The 7,867-nt window shown below is 30.4% G+C and overlaps 1 long non-coding RNA gene across 1 annotated transcript; it reads left to right on the top strand.

The window, feature by feature from the left end:
* The first annotated feature begins 98 nt into the window (after positions 1-98).
* LOC139907188 (uncharacterized) lies at positions 99-1,327 on the top strand. The gene is made up of 2 exons (XR_011783632.1): positions 99-597; positions 860-1,327. It is a non-coding gene; the product is annotated as an uncharacterized lncRNA (long non-coding RNA).
* Positions 1,328-7,867: the final 6,540 nt, after the last annotated feature.

Raw genomic sequence — 7,867 nt, 5'->3', positions numbered from 1 at the left:
TTCACTAAATTTTCAATTATTTTTAAGGTATATTTAGTTCTATACCAGCTGTGATGCCCTCTTTATCAACAGGGGAAAAAGAAAACACGTGGTGGATGATACGCGTAAGTCCAGACAAGCGTAATTGACATACCTTGTATTTCAAGTTACCTTGAGTATACTCTTTAACACATTGATATATTTTTTGGATTTCGAAATAGAAAGAAAATAGAGATCAAAATCTGTTGTTAGTAAGCCAATAATGGACGTCACACTTCCGATATATATCCGATACGTTGAATCAAGTTTAACAATGTATGACCGGTAATTTCATTCCCTGTCTTTTCATTTACTCACTTTGAAGAGGGATATGTATTTAGTGACGTCATATACTTTATATTTCTAAACTACTTTGTAGTTTTTAAGTAGGGCTGTAGAGAGAGGGCTGGGCAGTCTGCACAGGATATGAGTGATGACTAATGAATAACGATAGATGGGAGATGGTTATGAATGATTTATGGTGCCTATGGATTAGAAATGACGTCATGATAAATCATTAATTATGAGTAGGAATGGAATCCTGATACCTGGATATTATTTATACCTTGGGAAATACAAGTAAATCCCGACATTCCTCTTCCTCCTCATCATCATATATCACTAATTGCTCCTACTCCTTCTCATCAATCCATAATCATCAATTGCAACTTTACTCGTGCCCCTCGTATCCATAGTTGTTAGCTCTGAATAGAATCTAACAAATATGGATACGAGGAGCATCATCATTCATAAGAGCATGCTGGGATTCGTAATAAATCTTTGGAATATCTTATTCATCCCATTCACATCCAATCACATTTATTAAAACTATCATACGTAGGTGTCAATGTATTTTGAAGGAATCACGGAATACTACCTCTATGGTCCGTTCTTAAGAATAATTGGCATTCAAATAACCTGCATTTCTTCATCCAAAGACCATGAAGAGATATTGAAATCTCTACTTAAATCAAGGACTGTGCTATAGTTATAGATCAAGATGGGGATCTCGTCCATGAAATTCTGCATTATTTTTTTTTATATTATGAGATATCATATTCAAAATATATATATATATATAAACACTCTATTAACTAATCACAATCATAGATTGTGTATTGCTCCCTTTGAGCCTTCACTTGTAATTCCCTCCCTGTTCCTCGGGATTAAATTATCTTGTAATCTTTTGTTTTGATATCTTGTATAGTGACAACGTTTAATGTTCCATTCTAACAATAAATTTATTCAGTTTGTATGTGTTTGAAATTAACTGTGAAATAATAATTATAGTTATTATTATATTAGTAAATGAAGCACTGAGTTTTCGTTTCTTGACACCAGAATGTAAGAATATATTTTTACATGTCGGCTATCTGAAGGTTAACTTTAGAAAAATATTGACGACAAAGTTTAGATAAAGAGGAACACACTAAAAATTTCTATGAATAAGCTGTGGATGTAGCATTAAAGCTATTTCTGTTTCAGTCGATTATTCTGTCTTTTTATGCAAATCCTTATTTCTTATTTAAGAAGTATACTACATATCGATAAACCTTGCTTGATTAATATAGAATAACAGTAGTAGAGGGCAATGCTCGGAGCTGATATGCTTCGACAAACAGACAAACTTTGTTTGAATAATATAGTAGATAATTTCTCAACAAATTTTTAGCATTACTCTCTATATTTATAAACATACTGACACTTCATTACTCATTAATTAGATGCACTCTCCTCAAGAATGAGAGCTTAAATTGATACATGTTAAAATGTAATTAAATGTTAATGAGTTTGTTTTTATTGTTTTACCTTTACAAAGTAGTATCATTATATGATATCTTAACATGTGAAAGTGAATAAAAAACGTAATTGGCTGAACTTTATCATTTTTTGCTGAAAATTTTCTGTAATCGATTCCACACTACTTCCGTTAGGAGTTGATGAATCATGAACGTCTAGGTTATTTCAATAAGTCATTTCAAATTCAATTCATTCCAAATTTGTTTGATCATTATGAAATAGAGCAAATATCTATTATTATGCCTCTATATCATTTAGAATTGGAGGGAGACAGTCGTGAGTCTCGAGCAAAAATAAAAGTTACGGGAGCCTTATTTTTTTTAATATAAATCTTGAATATCATTAATAAAACATATGTTCTTTTTAATGTGGTATTACGTAATTTTATCCCACTCTTTAATAAAAGAACTGAAAAAAAAAACTAACACATTTTTCTAATATTATATTTGTAGATTGAATTCAAAATATCATAATGTATCACTATTAGTGATGCCTAAAAAATACATTACTAAATGAACATATATCTCATTCGAATTATATGAACAATCACTTTGCTCTCCCAGTACGACTTATTATGAATCATCGGTATGGAAGTTTGGAATGTTGACTTATGAAATGAGTATCAGTTATTTGAACTATGAATCCAGAAAATAAAATATATCGATTTGTGTACTTAAAATTGATTTTGAAAAATAGAACATCAAAGGGGACCATTCAAGATAATTAGAAAACAGTTGATCTAAAATATTATGTCTGCCCCATTAATTTATGAGGGACAAAGGGTAAAATAAATATAATTGGAATACTGGAATATTTTTTTATTTGATGAGTGTAAGTTTTGTAAGAAAAGGATTTTCATTTCTTATCATTATTTACATACATTCTACTGTCAGAACCTAAAATAACAACTTTTTTTTTAATATCTAAAAACATTACAAGTTTTAATAATAAAATTTATGGAGACAAATATTTCCCTCTTATAAAAAAATGATTAGTTTTGCCCTTGTTACAATCCCTAATCAGTATTGTACCTAGAGAAAATTCTAAGGAGATTATAATATTATGTCTCAAAATTCATGTTTGGAAATAAATAGGGGAAAACAAGGACTCTTGCTTTATGCCCATGGTGTCCACAGATAAGAGAAAAAATAAGGCCTGCCCTATTAAAAACCCAAATTGAAGTAGTAGGTATAGTATGGGGAAAGGCAGACTCCAATTAGTTGACACTGAATCAAAAATTCTATAGAAAAATAGAAGTTGGAGATCCTTCAATATTAAAAAAAGAATCGATGTTTACAATAATATGGTGATGTCATTGGTAGTTTATAAGGCTACTTCTCTATCCAGATTAGCAGAAGTTGCAATGTAGGAAGAAGTAAAGTGCCTAGTAAAGTTGTTACATCGAAGGTTAAGTGAAGCAGTAAAAAGGCTTAAATCGGAAATGCGAGGAGAACTGGCACTTCTTTCAAGGATTTTAACTAAAATTTATCACCAGATTTTTAAAGACCGGACAACATATTCAAATACTAACTGGCGCTTGGCTGTATATTCTAGTACAGTTTACAGATGGTTGATGTTAGGATTTGACAACACTAATTTATACGATTTAGCTTTGTTTCCCTTCTATGGTACTAGCCAAAGAATTTTATGGAAGGCCCATCCTCAAATCCACTCCAACTCTGCTGTTGATATTATTCGGGGGAATTGTGAACAGAAATATTTACTAATGAGAACTGGCCCAAGACAACTATAACTTTAAGCATTAAGATGAAACATAATTACTCTTCACGATATCTATAAGAAAAGTCCATTTCGGTGCATAAAATGTAAATTCTCCTTAATGAGGTCTATAAACAAGCATGCCCCTCCAATGTCTTGGTACTTGAAAATGGATTGTGGGTTCTTAAGCTGAATGAATCGAAATGCAAACGGTATAAAATTCACATCTTAGCTCCAAATCGCCAATGAACTTATTTATTTCGACTGTCCTTGCAAAGACTGTGGTAAAATGTACAATTTTACCATTCATGCATTCCCTGATAGCCCTTCTATTGGGATTTAACACTAGAACGACGGATTGTAACGACCCTCCTTACACGACGCTCGATATCAAAAATGATACCAATTCATTTTTTAATATTTGTGTCTGTAAAGATGTTAAGTTTTGCCAATGATGATGGACATGTGACTTCCTTCAAAATGTTTTCTTGTCTTTAACAGACAGAATTTTCTCTAATTCCTATTTGTGCAAAATTGTGTTATCTTTACCACATAGATACATTGACTCTGCTAATAAGTTGGTTATTTATTCTTCTTAGAAGGCGGGAATTGAGTCACTTGATTGAATCCTGAAATTTCTTGAAATGTTAAATATTCCTATTAGTTGTCAATATATACATATCACATCTTGCCAAACTAATAATGGTATTAAACAAAACTTCTCACCGACAGGCTCTTTCAAAACTTCGGAATAGTAACCAGAAGATTTTGATTGTAGTGGTTGGACCTATATTCCTCTTGTTTCAATTTGAAATCATCACCTTTAGAATTGGAGCTCGATGTAGACACAAGATAATGTCTTATCTCTTCAATGGATAATTTTTTCTTGGACATCCTTGCACAATAACAGATTGAATCAGTATTGTTTGTTTAGCAAAATCTATACTTATATTTAAATAAGGAAAGTGCACAATTTCTTTCTAAAGTTGTCCATTCCTGTCTGACCTTGCTTGAGCCTTTTTATATACAATCGTAGGACAAAAAAAATATTTGAAATCAAATATGGTACCTACGTCTGTCTAAGTTGTGTTCACTCTATCAACGTAACCATAACTAGTTTCATTTTTTAATCTTGTTTTTTTTTGTGTTTAATTATATGTTTTAGGAGAATTCAAGAAATTATGAACAAATTTAATTAAGAAGTTTCTCACAATATTTAATTCAAACCCAAATAGGCATCAAAAATGATACCCTCGTCGTTCTAGTGTTTAAAAAAACATTTTATTATTTCAAATATGAAAGGCATGAATGAAAATTTCGCACAATCAATTTTATTATTTGGACCTGCGACCAATTTTTCAGACAAAAGTAAGGCCTGAAATTGTGCTCTTTTAAATGCAAAAGTGCTAATTGCTCTCAAATTAACCAATGAAGAAGATATTTATAGTAAGGACGAAAGAAATATCCTCCACCGCCCAGTATGGAGTGCTCAAAATCAAAATTCCCAATTTTAGGAAAACTGATTGGTCCTGATACGGACTCTGCAGCCCCTATAAAATCTATACGCAAGATTGTAAGAAGATACAAAGAATTATAAGAGGTTCAAATGCGACAAAAAAATTTCTTATTTTTCATTTTGTTAGTTGGTTGTCTTCTTTTTTTTTTTTTTACTTATTTTTGCAAAGTGTGCCGTGTGCTTATTTTCTAGTTTTATAACTCTATCGTTGTTGTTTTTTTGAATTTTAAAGTGGTGTCTTTAGATTTTTATAGTTGCAGTTGATTATAAATATGTATATATGTATTATCATGTCTTTTGTCCAAAGGATTCAATTTAAAACGTAAGGTTTATTTATATTGAATAGATCTTTAGAATAAGTCATTCAGCTCCTTCAGTCTTGCCTCAATTAAGATATTATATTCTTCCGTCTCAGCTAAATGTAGAAGTAATAATATAAGTTAAAAACATAACAAAATACATATACCTACACTTTAAAATTTCTTTCAAATCTCAATATAGTGGATATACGGATTTTTTACGAAGCATAGGATTTTCTGTTTTAATTGTTATTTTGGAGCTATCAAGTATTTATGGAATACTCCTGTAGGATAAATAACTTTAAAATATAAAGCTTTATTTAAACTAAATACTCTCATGGAAGAAGATTATATAAAAAATTAAATATCCAGATACCTGTCAGTCCCCAAATCTAAGGTTGTAAATTTATGTTTGAGACTAACTTGAGACTTCAGTATCCACGAATTACTCCAAAGTAGTCCAAACAAAATTTAATAACCAGAGTAGAATTTATATTCATTGAATGGAGCTCTATGTATTAGTGGATCGATCCTGCTGAAACATCAAAAACTGGTCTGTGCTATGATATTATCGTTGACGGTGGGCCCATAGTTGTAGATGTAGGAGATTATATAACTGGTGGCAGTAAATCAGTATAGTTGAAAAAGAGAATTTGATTCTTATAATTTCTTAATTTATTATGAGAGACGTTAGGAATATTTAGGTGGTATTCCAAAGTTAATATGTCGCTAGAATTAAAGCTTGCAGTATTAGATTTTACTCATTCATTCACATCTATATATTTTTACTGATAATATTTAAAGCATCATTAAACACGTATTTATATCATAATGTTATTTTTTTATCGATCAATCTACAAATTTGTAGACTTTGAGATGACATGGAACTTTTTAAAGCCCAATGAAAACCCTTAGAGTTATTGTATGTCTTGATAAACAAAATAGTTAATGTTTTTTAATCTCTATTGGCAACATAAGAGTAATTCGTTGGAATAAGTCTCTTGTTCCTATATATATAATATCATACATTATCTGATTGAAAGTATTTAACAATTTCTGATAGTAGAATTGGAGATAGGAGAAATACTGCTAAGCAACCGACTTTAAAATTGAATGTTGCCCTGTAATTTTGCTTTAAACTATTTTTCCTCAGGACTTTTTTCCTTAAAGCCATTTTGCCTTAATATACAAGTATAAATGAATGAAGTTTATACGTTATTATTGTTTATTTTTAATTGAAAATTATGTTTCTTTTTGAATTTTGAAATGAAAATATGCAATATTTATTACAATAAAATGCATTAAATGTTTGTTTACTGTTGCTATAATGATATAATTATGCGTTTTTTACATATTATGCTTGATTGTCAATCCACGAGTATTTTCTATTATGATTTTTACCATGTGTATTGATAATTACTAACAGAGAAGGGATTATTTATTTCCGACCAGCGACGATAAACAACCCCTATAAACGTTGAATTATATTTAATGCTTATAAAATATAAAATTTATCATTCTTAATAAAAGTGAATCATTTAAAATACAAATATTAAATTTTTTTTTAAATAACTTGACAGTGCAACAAAAAAATCAAAAAACAAACAACAACATAATGAAGTAAACCACAAATGTAAAGAAAAAATATAAATATACGAGTCACACAAAAAAGAATTTATTAAAAATCGCTTGAGGTCAGCTTCACTTCTCTGGCGAAAGCAAAAAGGTATTCCTAAGACTTGTCGATCTGTAAAAGAAACTATACTTAAAGATGTCAATCTTTTATTTTGGTAGGTAGATGGTATTGAGAGTTGAGAGTCTCGTTTTGTGGAAGAGATAACCTTTTTTTAGGAACCAGAGCGGGGAAGACAGGCTTATCTTTTTGTTTAAAATTTGGTGGAGCCTAATTATATCTTTAATTTTGATTTTGCATTCATATATCTCGTTATCTCTCAATGATGGAAAATATGACATAGACCTGGCTTGCACCCTGTCTAAGGACTTTATCAAGTAGTTTCTTGAAGGATTCCAGATCTCAGATCCATACATTAAAATTTTGGGAGGATATAAAGGATAAAAAGTTTTACCATAAACGAAGGCTCACGAGTTTGAAGCTTCTTTTAATAATTCTCAAGTTTCGATTGCCTTCCTTATAATGTAATGTATAATCCCCTTAAATTACATGTCATGAGAGATGTAATTTCCTAAGTCTATGTAATCATCTAACATCTTAGGACTTGGGTGGATGAACTCTGGTTTGGAGAATGGAAGCAGGAAACATTTATTTACATTTATAGGCATTCTCTATGTAATACTTCAGTTAATAAATTTGCCATAGACATCACTTACAGAGTTTAAATCAGAACAGATGATTTTGTATCATCTGTCTATAAAAATGTACCTTGTGAAAAATTATTCCCTAAGCCGTTAATTTAAATGTCAAAGAGTGTGGGTCCCAGTACACTACTTGTGGAACATAAAAAGGCTCAGAAACAGTGGAATTGATCATTACACT

Source organism: Lepeophtheirus salmonis, chromosome 14 (genome assembly GCF_016086655.4).
Source record: "Lepeophtheirus salmonis chromosome 14, UVic_Lsal_1.4, whole genome shotgun sequence".
Classification (NCBI taxonomy): Eukaryota; Metazoa; Arthropoda; class Copepoda; order Siphonostomatoida; family Caligidae; genus Lepeophtheirus; species Lepeophtheirus salmonis.
This window is presented reverse-complemented; position numbering and strand designations above follow the sequence as displayed.